This window comes from Capsicum annuum, chromosome 1 (genome assembly GCF_002878395.1).
Source record: "Capsicum annuum cultivar UCD-10X-F1 chromosome 1, UCD10Xv1.1, whole genome shotgun sequence".
Taxonomy (NCBI): domain Eukaryota; kingdom Viridiplantae; phylum Streptophyta; class Magnoliopsida; order Solanales; family Solanaceae; genus Capsicum; species Capsicum annuum.
Genome location: NC_061111.1, coordinates 147716970 through 147729960, shown reverse-complemented (window position 1 = coordinate 147729960; position 12991 = coordinate 147716970). Strand labels below are relative to the sequence as shown.

General features: G+C 34.7%; 1 long non-coding RNA gene across 1 annotated transcript; it reads right to left on the bottom strand.

Annotated features, from left to right (window-relative positions):
* Positions 1 to 1299: 1299 nt before the first annotated feature.
* LOC124887797 lies at positions 1300 to 4842 on the bottom strand. The gene is made up of 2 exons (XR_007045558.1): positions 3812 to 4842; positions 1300 to 2270 (listed from the first exon to the last, which is right to left on the bottom strand). It is a non-coding gene; the product is annotated as an uncharacterized LOC124887797 (long non-coding RNA).
* Between the last annotated feature and the right edge of the window lie 8149 nt (positions 4843 to 12991).

Here is a 12991-nt window from a genome sequence, read left to right as displayed (position 1 = left end):
TTATTTACTAACATTATTATTATATATATTATTAGTTATTATTTAATCATTATTATTATTATTTACTACTACTATTATTTAAATAACGACCGAAATTAAATCACTTTGTCTAATTCATTCATCTGTTAGCCATTTTTTTACCCAATCTTACCTAATTTATCGCAATTCTAGCCACTGTTATCAATTTTAGCCTAATCTTGTTTGATCCATTACAACTATAGCCCTTTTTAATACAACCATAGCAAACATGATGTCCAATTTAAAATCTTTCAAGTTTAAATCTCAGTCGTCGATACAAAACGAATCCAACGGCTGAGATCAAATCTTTTTTTTCTTGCCTTTTATACAGCTAAACCCTAATTTCCTACCCCTCATTTTCACCTGCCTCCCTCCCCTCTCTAAATTTTCTCTCTTTCTCCCAAAGACCTCCATCCTTCAATATCCATGGTCGCCAACAATGGCGCCGTCGTTGTCTCACTGCCGGCAAGCCTCGCTTATCTCCTCCTCCACTCTCTATCGTCTCAAAGGGAGGTAGCCATGTCTGCCAAGCCCCCACGCTATCGACCTTACCTCCACCTTCACCGCCTCTTTTCTTTTCTCCCTCCCCTTCGGCGAATCGCTACCAACAGAGCCACCAGCGCCGCTCCTATCAAACACCAGCGTCACCATCATCACCATGCAGCCGCCCCAAAACTCTATCATCACCGTGCCAAATGCCTACCAGCACCAACGTTGCTCCATTCCAGATGCCGATGACCCCCCTCCATGCGAACAACACCACCAGCGACAACAACAAGCACCCCCATCATCGCCAATGCTACCTTAGCCCTTTTTCCTTCCTCTATGGCAAACAGCGCCGTGAATCAGACCCCCATTTGTTCTCCACGCATTAACAACAACCCCATCGAAATAGCTAGCTGCGAGCTCGTCTGATTTGAGGTCCTCATTAGGTCCCTTTCTCGCGAACTCAATTATTTTACGATTTGATTCCTCAACACCTTGACTGCAAGGTTGTTTTCTCCGTTTTAATTTATTCTTTGTGTTTTGCGGAAATTTGGACTTTTGAAAGAGTCGCCACTTAATTTTGAAAAGGAATTAAGAAACCTTTATAAAATACTTCAAATGATTCAAAATAGAAAAATTGTTTAAGTTAAGAGATTCTGAGTAAGCGGTTCTTATTGACATTTTAGGAAGATATTAGAGAAAACAACAAAGTGGCAGACTCTTTAGCAAACTTCGGCTGCGATTCTCAGTTTGACTATAGGTTTTCCTCTACAGCTGATCTTCCTCAACAAATTCAGGTTTTTTCTCTCAAAAAAGTGGGCTTATTGAATATCATATTGGTTTGGCTTTGTTCACATTCAGTAGCAGCTTGCTGGTGTCCTTTCAGGTCAGGAACTCCTGCAATAGGCAGCTAGCCTAACCCAATAACGAAAGTTTCGTAAGGGGACTGGAGCAGGCTACCATGAGACAAAAGATCTTCTTTCTAAAGAGATTCGATTCGGAACTCTTATATGTCCAAGGTTCAATATTGAAATAATTTCAGAGGTTTTCCCTGACTTTGTCCGTGTCAACAAACAATTCGAAATACCTCGACTTTTTTAGAACAGGTCCGAGTCAGGCACCTAAAACGTCCGCTAACTTGCGGTTATCCGGACTGATTGAAAATGTCTTTTGACTAACTTCAAAAAAAGGTTAATTTGTCGGAAAGTGATTGATTTTTGAAAAGAAAGCGATTTTGGAAATATTTTGGTGTTTATGCAAAACTAGTTTTTTAGCGACTTAACTAAGGATTTAACTAGGTTCGCCAAACACATAAGGAAAAGAAGTGTAAAGAAAAATAGAAAGGGGAGAAAGTAAGGGATTTAGGACATTAGGCCCAAATCAATAAGATCTGTCCTAGTCTAATTGGGCTTTTGACCCATTTCACCTGTCCTAGTCTAGTTTTCAAGCCTTTGTGGCTTAAATCTGCTCCACCTGTATTAAATAAAACTTTGGCTTCGAGGCCGAGATGAATAAATAACAAACTAAATAAATAAATACAACCACAGAATGAATAAATAAGCCAATGAGACGTTCAAATCTCTTAGACGCTTCGAGGGGACTTTAACCCACTCTTCTCCTTTCAACTCCTTATATTTGTACGCCATGCAATTCATTTAATCATTCTTTGGGGTTCGACTCAGAGGAGAGGCCTTCTTGGCCCGTTCAATGAAATGCAAAAAGAGAAAGAGTCCATTTAGACTTCCGGACTCCGGAGCGGGTGCATGCTAAGGAAAAAGAAAAAGAACAAGGAAGGAGGTAATAAGTGTTTCGAATTATGGATAATCATGTTAATGAAATCAATGGCACAACAAAAATTCGAGCAATATAACAACCAGTGATATGTCTAAGAATATTCAAGCAAGATGACCACTAGTGATATGTCTAACAATACCATGAACAAAATACTCCAAGTAACATACTAAAGACATAACCATGTGAATTCAGATTAATCTTATAACATAAATCCGCTTCTTTAAGTACCCCCTAAATACCAAAGACTAAAAACAAAGAAACCATGGCACCCATTACTTTGTATTAGGCAGTGATTATAACCCCAAATGAACATCTCATCTGTCGCGGAAACATAATGAAAACAACAGGCCAAAACTTTTAGCAGTAGCCTAAAAATAAATATAGCATGTTCTCCTAGAAAACTATACCCAAGATATAGATTCAAATAATATTTTGAAGAAGTAATTTATGAAGGTCATTTCCCTTGCAGAAGCATTAAAATAAAAAAAATCATTTTTGCCGATATATGTCACGACTTATGATTCAAAAATAAATAACATCACTTATATAATGACAGGCTGCACATTATAAACTTAGCAGGATACATTTGTTATCTATTAGGTATCTTAAAAGAAATTGAGGAAAGATCCGTAAGAACTAATCAGACAGGTGGATTTAATCTCAATTCAAACCCTTTTAAGTCTTTTTAAGACTAAAAAGGTGAATTGGTGAGATCTTCCAAAAATTATAATACTAATGTTTTAACCGACTCAGTAAAGGATTCAAATCGTGCGAAGATGGACCAAAAAAATAATTTTAATCTTGATTCTAATCTCTTTCAGGTCTCTTCCGAAGTTGAAAGGGTGAACCAGTGAAAACTTTCAGGAACAAGAGCATTAATATTTGAACCAATCAAAAGGAAAAAGTTTAAACCAAAATATAAATCAAAAAAATGATTTTTGGTCTTGACTCTAACCCCTTTCGAGTCTCTTTCGAAGACAAAAAAGGATGAACCAGTGAAAACTATTGCGAGTGATAATGACGCCACTTGGGCCATTTCATAAAGGGGAATAAAGATTCAAATCAACCATCCTCGGACAAAGATGGCTCAAAACAAACAACATTTTTCTTACTGATAGAGAAAATTTTAAATACAACATCCTTACTTTTACACTCTAACAGAAATATGAAACCCTGTCCTCAAACGAGTAAACGGGTTCAAACAGCCAATCAACATAGGAGGTGAATAAAACCAAGCATATTTTCAGTATCCTTAATATTGACTAACAAATCCCCAGTTAATGACAAACATCTTGCCTTCACTGTTGCAGAATCGTAAAGCTAAACTCTATCAAACACGAAAAAAACATACAACAACACGGCAACATATTCTATCACGATTAGTCTTATGGCCTATAAGGATACTACAGCAGATAACCCAAACTCATTCATCGACAAACAGATAACTATTACTAAGAAGAAAGAGGGATGAAAAAGAAATCGATAAGTTAAGAAAAGGTAAGAGTATGTTTACCTCCTTCGGGCAGCAAGATGGGACGATGAGCTATCAGCAAACTTGCCACTACCGGAATCTCGCAACGTCGATCACCAATAGAGCATATCTTTTGCTTTTTCCTCTTAGAGATTTTGGAACCCTCCAGATTTTCAACTAAGATTTTCAACCTAAATTTAGAAACTTCAAAAGTTTTCCTTTCTCTGTTTCCGAATCAAAAACTCAAAAGATTTCCCTCTTCAACCCTCGAATCTCTCCCTAGCAATTTCAAAAACCTAAAATTTCTAAGAAATAGAATTCGAGTTCCCAAAGCTTTTTCTAAACACAATTTCTAAAACCTCAAATTTCTGACCCTTTTTCTTGATCCCTCGTTTTTCTTTCTCTCCAAAGGGGTTCTTATAGAAGGGATTGGGGGTTGAGTTTTTGAATCCCCCCAAAAGATCCTCTCTCTCACAAACCGTACCCTTAGTTGGATTTTTCTTCAACAAATTTGAATGGATGGACCAATAACCTATCGAGAAAAACAAGACGTACCCCAAACCAATGTGAATCGACCAGATAGGTACGAATTTGTACCATGGTAACCGAGATTTGCGGAATCAATCCATTGGAGGAGCCATCTCACCAATTTTTAACAGCTTCCAGGCTTTCACAAACGGGTTTACACGGGACGTATGGTGAAGGCTAAGAACGAGCAGGTCACGAGTCGGTTCAAGGCTGGTCGAGAAGGGTTTGTTGGCTTTGTCACGATCTTGGGACCCACCCCTCTCAATCATTCAAGCGGTTGTTTCTGATATAGAAGAGGAAAATGGGAAAATGGGCCGGATTAGGTATTTGGTTTGGGCCAACTAAAAAGGAGTACTGGATTAGAGTGGTTTAGGTATTGGGATGAGGAATATTGATGGGAGATTTGGGACGCTAGGGGCTGTTTTAATTGGGTTAAATTGGGATGAAGGGTTTTGAGAATTTAGGTTAGAATTTTGGGATTACAGTTTAGGCAATTACTTTAAATTCTAGCCAATTTGAATATCAATTGATCAAATGCATTTACAATTGGGGTCACTTTGATATCAATTAGAGTCAAATTTAATAAATTGGCTAAATCAAATCAAAATTCGATACGAATTAACCCTTGTTTAATCCCAAGCTTCTTGATTCAATAAAATCAAACACATATTTATCCAAATAAATCATTTGAAATCATTTTCAAGATGAACCTTGATTAAAATTCGATATTCTGTAAAATAAATATTTAAATAACAACATTATATATCCTCGTATAATTGAACGCAATAATATATAATCGCTACTTAAACTGACCAATTTACCTAAATAAATACTTTTGAAAATCCTTTATTTAGATAAAATAAATGTTGTAATTTTATTTGAAAACCAAAGAAACTCCGAACTAAACTTAATTATGGAGGGGAAAAATTAGGTATCACCACTTTGTATCCTATTGATATAAATTGCATAAGATCTAAAGTTTGTCTGAATTTGAATATTGTTTTAATCCGCTTAGTTACATGTTTAACTAGAGTATTACTGACTTCTGCTTGTCCTTGAAAAGTCTATGTTTGGGACTACGTTGATTTAATTGATACTGACTGAAGGATGAATCCCCGTTTGTCTTGGCTAAAAAATAGCGGTGCTAATACGTGTTACTGTCATTATCTCCTAAATCAGTAGCTTTTCATCTATTTATGGTAAACTGGATTTTGTTGATCTCTGCTTACCCAACTTAAGGGAATAAATTATTTGTTGGTTTTACTGAATACATGCTCTCCTTTATTTTTTTGGACTGACTTGAGAGTGATTAACTGATTTATTGGATCCTTAATCGATTTCGATCTTAAAATATTTCTTTTTCTTTTACTTGTTACCCTATTCTCCTTAATTAATTGGGACTGATTTTTACATATCGTTTTTTCCTTTTCTGAGTGGCTGATTGAGCCTTAACCTTTTAATCCCTCTTACTATATAAGCCCCTCTCACAATCTCACACGACATTCACAAGTTCAGCACCTCTCAATTTCTCACTTCTCAATTCACAGCTCTCAAGTTCTATTACAATCTACTACTACTATTTCAAACAAAGTACTAGTTACTTTAAGGCAATTAATTACTCTAAAGGTGCTTCGGTATTTCCTTCCAAAGTATTGAAAGCATCTCGCATACTCTATTGTTACATGGGTTTGACCATTTTTTGCTCTTATTCTTTACTGCTGCTCACTGGTGAGTCCCTAAATCGATGCAATATTTTTAAACTTTGTGTGTTGACTATATCTTACCACGAAAACAAGTAAGCATGTCTATAGGAAATAATTGTGGCGTGCTTGTATGCTATATGTTTGTATATCTTGCGCTTGTCATGCTATTTAGTTCTGTTTGGCAGGTTTCAAAATGGAAGAGTCACCAGTGTAGATATCATTATCTTGTATTAGTCAGTATCATTAGTTTTAGTATAATTTTCTTTTCTTACTTTGATTATGTGATGTGTAATATTTGTAAAGACACTTTTATTATTGTAATAAAGAAATTTTGGGGGCTGCTTTTGGGGGGCGGAGATTACGTTCTCTATGAAAGGAGTGGTAGGCACAATTCAGATTTTTACGTGTCTTATATGCTATATGAAACACTTGAGCAAAACGCGACTTAAAATCTATTAACGTACTTACTTGGCCGCCTATAAACCCTGCTTTAGGAATTTTAATTAATTTTGATATATTGAATTAAGTTTTGACAACACGAAAATCTATGAATACTGTTTACCACGTATTTTGAGCATCAAAGTCATTTTTCAGCACATTCTAGATATTCATATTGATTCTCACATATTAACATGTTAAAATAGACATCAATACATCTTAGCATATTTGACATCCAACGTATTGCTAAATTATTTGACATCAAGCATACTAATAGATTATTTGATATCAAACATGTCACCGTATTAGTGTACTTGATAGCATGTTAAACATAAGTATTAGGCATGTTCATCATATATTTGATCAATGTTCAGCATGTTTAATTAATTTTACAGCATGTCTAATTAACTCTTTCACATGATTAATCAATGTTCAGCATGTTTAATTTATTTTACAGCATGTCTAATTAATTTTCACATGATTAATCAATGTTCAGCATGTCTAATTAACTTTTCAGCATGTCTAATTATTTTTTCAGCATGATTAATCAATTTTTATCATGTTTAATTAACTAGTTAGCATGTTTGATTAATTTTTTGGTCATGTTCAGCATATCTCTCACCATGTCCAATAACATCTTCAGCATGTTTAAATATAACATCATCATGCCAAAATGTTAGTTTTTTAGACATCTTTAGTACGATTGATACACTTTCAGCATATCACTATGAAATTCCTGCAATAATACAACTGTTGTTATAGAAAATACATACTTTTGAGCACTTTTTGATATGTTTAAACACTAAAATAAGTATATTATGGCATTCTTAACATGTTAATGTTTTTTAATATTCTTGCTGATTTCTTGTGTTCTCATTCATATTTTACGATACTTAATTCGCAAGCACATTTTCTTGACACATTTACCACACTTTTGACACCTTTCATAAACACACATAATGATGTTGCATACATGAATCACAGTCGTCCTTTATCACTACTTGTTGAACATTTAGACACCATGCCTATAGGTTAATGATAATATAATTTGTTTTTCTTTGCGTGTCATCACACTAATTAACATTAACTAATCAAGAGGCTAACTTGGGATTATTACGTGCTACTTGTTGTCCAATTTGTTCGTGCTTCGAGTCCTAGGCAACATAGCTTTCTTTTAGTCTAGAATACAAATCTAAAATAGCAAAGTCCAATGCCTCTTGGACGATAGTCGGGACGTTAAATATTACTAAAAACGTTAGTTTTGTCCTTGTCATAGAACGCTCTTAGACTTGACATCCAGCCTAGGTGGGGTGGGACGGGTAGCCCTTTTCGGAAATGGTGATCCCAACAAAATATTAACGGCGAGGCTATTGACATTATTACTTGTCTAAGAGTTCGACCTTTAGGTCGGATGATGATTAACAAGTTGGGTTTCTGATCCGAATAAAACTAAAACATCTCTTTGTTTGACTCGAATGATTTCTTTTAGCCTTTTTATTTATTTACATGTTTATTTGAGGTAGCTAGTTTATTATAAAGCAGTCCCCTTTTTATCATAAATTATGTCATTTCTTTCTCCTCGCTTATCTTATTTCTATGTTTTTTATTTATTTTATCATCTAGATAATCGACAATTAGCATTAACAAATGACATGTGTTTGTTTATTAATTATCTTATCGCTTAGTTAAATAGTAAATTAATAATAAAAGAAGAGACCTTTATTTGATCAAATAGAATCCCCATGTAAAGTATGAATTCGGTCGGGAACCACCTTTGTGGACCTCAAAAGGTGTCTAACACCTTCCTTTTGAGGTAATTTGAACCCTTACCCGAACTCTGGTGAACTAAGACAAAACAACAAAATAGGTTCGCAGTAGCCTAGATCGGTTCCCTAATGCACCTTAATACGTTAGGTGATGACTCTTCACACCCTTCTCTTAAAAGCATCCCGAGAGTTTGTCAAGTCGAATCCCCCCTTCCGCGAGGAAAAAAGGGCGCGACAACAAGTACATAACATGCAATCTAGGAATGGAACATGAAGATCATACGCATCTTTTCAATACTGACCGTGACTAAGCACATGCACGTGTGTCACTTCTTTTAAACTTATAAATAATACACGTCTACTTGTATTGTACTTTCCTCACAACAGATGACTCTTCTTATTTTATTTTTTTTCTTTGAGCTAACTTCCTTTTGCTTCTTTTGACAATAGAAACTATATATCCTCTGGTTGATCTCATTCAAAAATGCTTGAGTTGAACCTTCTCATTAAAGATCAAGTCATTTTTTATTCGCAAAGTGATTGCCTCAAAACATTCAAGTGAGGATGTAACTAGGTCCCCAAAACATCTCAACACTTTACTTATTTTTCTTACATTTATTTTTCAACTCTAGGTTCTTGATCAAATGTTTCAGCATTAGATTTGGTTTTAAGATCTAGATGAAAACTCAACATGCTTATCATATTACCAGAATCACCATAGAAAGAGCTCTTTGAAGAAAAAAAAATAAAAAAGAAAAGAAATATATATATATATATTGTTGATAGAAAGATAGAATGGTTTGAACAAAAACGATAAGAAAATTAAACAAGATAGGTCCTAAACTACAACCCTAAAATAATTCGAATAACAGAAAATAAAATAAAATAAACTACTAGACCTCTTCCTAGTAGGGAGAGGGGTGACTTCTCAATTGCTCAGCCTGACAACTTAGCCACTGATTTTCATATCAACATGACTAGAGCTTCCACCACGATCAGACACATTTCCTTCAACAAATAAGTTTTGGGTCCCCATACTTGACTCATTGTTTCCCATATATCGTGCAGTACCACGTGCTGGCGAATAACTCAGTGGGACGGTTGAGGTTCTAACGTTTTGCACCACAATCAATTTTTCTTGAATCATTTTCTCTATTTCTCTTTTTAAAATACGACAATCTTCAGCACTGTGACCTTACATACTGGAATGATAAGCACATCATACATTAGGATCAAAATATTTTGAATGTGGATCGGGAATATACCCAAGGATGGGAGTAATCATGCCCCATTCCCTCAATGTCTGGAACAAACTGGTATAGGACTCAACAATTGGCGTGAAATTATCCTTTGTCTTCCTCCTCATTGCAAACTCTGACCTCGGATGAAACATGGATTTAGAGGCTCCTTGGTAAATTTGAAGTATCGAGGACAATGCCGAGGGTCTGGGGTGCGCCATTGTGGATAGAAAGACGAATGAGCATACGAGTGTGCATTATTCAAAGGATATTGAGGAAGTAGAATGGAATTTCTTGGATTTTGGAGAAAGGAACCTTGTTGCATGTGGTTGTATGGATCTAATATGTAAGCTCGGGATTGAGGCTGACAGTATTGGTGGGTTGGACCTCTCAAACTCTTCTTTGGCCCTGGCATGACAATAAATGTGTTTTCCTTCTTCTTTCCTTTTTCAATTTCCCTTGATCGATTGCAGTATCGTCCCAAATGGTTCACAAAATCCTCATGTCCATCATGTTTCTTAAATTTCAATATCTCAAAGCTTTGAAGAAGGTTGACACTTGAAGACATGCCCCAGTCTTTAATAGTAGGGAACGGAGGAGGAGGATGCCCACTGGCCCAAGCTCGATACATTTCCATCATTTGTTGCCTTAGTCTCAAATTCTCTTCCTTTAAACTTTCATTTTCATGACTCTTTGTTTGATCCATGAAGTCACTTTCTATATCATTGTTGGACACAGTTAAACCTTCTTTAGATTTGGTGTGATGTGGAGGACCAGCCAAAATACCACAAACCAACAACCTTAAACTAACTGTATAAGAAATAACAAAGGCGTCAGAATGCAATATTTTTTCAAAAATTCTTTTTCTTTTATCTTCTTTTTTTAAATGATCACCAAACCCCAGAAGGATTGCCTACGTATCTCACTAAGATGAGAATCAGGTGTGCATAGTTCTCAAAAATTTGAGATACGAAGAAATATACCTTTTTTTTTGAATAATGAGAAATTTATTTATTTATTAAATAATATATTTTTTTCATTGTTGAAAACAACTTTTTTTTTAGTTTAAAAGGAAAGACAACCATTTTTTAAAAGATCACCGAATCCATTAAGGACTGCCTACGTATCTCAATAAAATAAGAATCAGGTGTGCGTAGTTCTTGAAAATTGGAGATACGAAGAAATATACCTTTTTTTCAATAATGAGAAATTTATTTATTTATTAAATAATATTTTTTTCATTTTTGAAAACAACTTTTTTTTTTAGTTTAAAAGGAGAGACAACCATTTTTTAAAAGATCACCAAATCCATTAAGGGCTGCCTACATATCTTAATAAAATGAGAATCAGGTGTGTGCAGTTCTTGAAAATTATTTCGTACAAAATTTAGCCTCAAAACCCCTAAAGGCTCAGGGCTATTAAGATTTATATATATTTTTTATTCTATGTAAAACTTAGCCTCATGATCCCTAAAGATTCTGGGCTATTAAGATATATATATATATATATATATATATATATATATATTTAGAAAAATAATTATGAAAGTAATCATATTTTCAAAACATTCTCCAATAAATCTATGAATAATTTTTAAAAAGATAGGGTCGTACCCCGAAAAAGGGCTTCCTACGTATCTCAATTAAGAGTGAGAATCAGACCCTCGTAGTTCATGAAGATCGTAAAACTATGTTACTAAAATTTTTCCTTTCTTTTAAAAATAAAATTTTTCTTTGAAAAATGATTCACTAAATGTGAGGATAATTTAATCTCTTGCATTTTAAAGTTGTCTAAAGCCGGTCAACAAACAAACAACCTTCCAAACAAATGTCAAAGAGCATGTAGGATGCACATGTTGGTTTTTATAAAGTAGGTCACCTGTCCTAGACAGACCCGGCTCCTGTGTCAAGTCCCGCTAAGTCAAATGCTTATGATGCAAATAAAGCGGCATCTAATAGGGATAACCAGATTCTGAGTTTTCAGTTTTTCTAAGTTTAAGCCTAATATGGATAGGTGTCTAGACTGGCTTACCCGAGTGGACACTCGAGCAGGGGAGGGACAACTTGGTAGGTAGAAGGGCAACACCGCCTTTGTTGCCGATCCGAACCCCACTTAACATGTGTGACAATAATCCTTCACCAGGTGCCTTGACACTCCGGCTATCTCAAAAAGAAAGTAGGATGTATGCACTGCATTTCTTCTATCCTATTTCAGAGACTCAGAAGGGATGCGCAAGAGAAGACAATATATAATACAATTCAATCAATATCAAAGCGGTAAATAAGCAACAAGTAGCACATAAGGCCAAAAAACACAATATTAACAATAATTAAAGCAAGTATAAGTCAGTATAAAAAGCTCGAATTCTTATTATTCCCCAGCAGAGTCACCAGAGATGTCACACCCCTTTTTTCGCTCGAAGGTGTCGAGTCGAAGAGTTTTTTCAATTAAAGTGACGGTATTGAATAGGGTTTATTTTATTAATAGAGTCGCCACTTGAAATTGAGTTTTGGTGTTCCAAGTTACCTTTTTGAATCCCTAGTCAAAAGAAAATGACTTTTTATTATGATCTGCGGAAACAGAAGACCGGGTAAGGAATTCTGTTGACCGAGGAGAAGGTGTGAGGTATCCCTCAAGTCCCGTGGTTTGAGCACATTCACTTTAATCACTTATCTTGCCTTAAATAAGTTATGTTAAGGCCTAAAATCGCCCATTTTTAAATATACTGCAAACTTGTCTATTATCTTATATTAAATAAATCAACGAAAATTAATTTTAGAAAAATTGTTTATCAAGGTGCATTATTGCATCCTTGAATTTTAAATGTCTCAAAAAAAATACGTATGCTGCATTCTTAATTGAGACGAATATTTTAACGTGTCTAAATTTGTTTAATGTTAAAAACATTTAATTATTTTTTTTTTAAAATTATAACGATTTATCTATTCAAAACACTATTCAAACTTAATAATATCTTGAGTAAAAGTCATTTAAGGCTATTAATTAATTTGACAAAATAACTATAAAAATTTATTAATAACAAAGAATAAATAAATAATAAAGGTAATACAATAAAATAATATAATAAAAAAAATCTACTATTTCATATTTTTTATAAAATTAAAAATTATAGACACCATGTCTTATTTAATAAAATAAAAATAAAAAAATTACGTTTTGTGAAGAATGGGACAAAAACAAATATGCACAGTGCACTACGAGCTTATGTGATTGTCATTTTTTGGACTATATATATGGTAGTTTTTACATTTTGGATTTATTATTGTTGGATGGACTATTCGGTCAAAGAAAGTGGCCAAAGAAACTTCAACTTCTGTTTATAATTTTTCTTTGTCTAAGATAAAAGGTTTGTAGAAAAAAAAACACAACCCGATTTGCCTATTTTCGGGTGGACACAAACGGTGAGAGAAAAAAAAGAAGCGCCAGCACAGGCAGATTTGGAAAAGGCGATGGCGCGGATGGCGTCGCTGATGACGCTGGGCCGGTTGGTTTGCCTAATTCGCTAGCCACTGATGGACAGTGACAGCT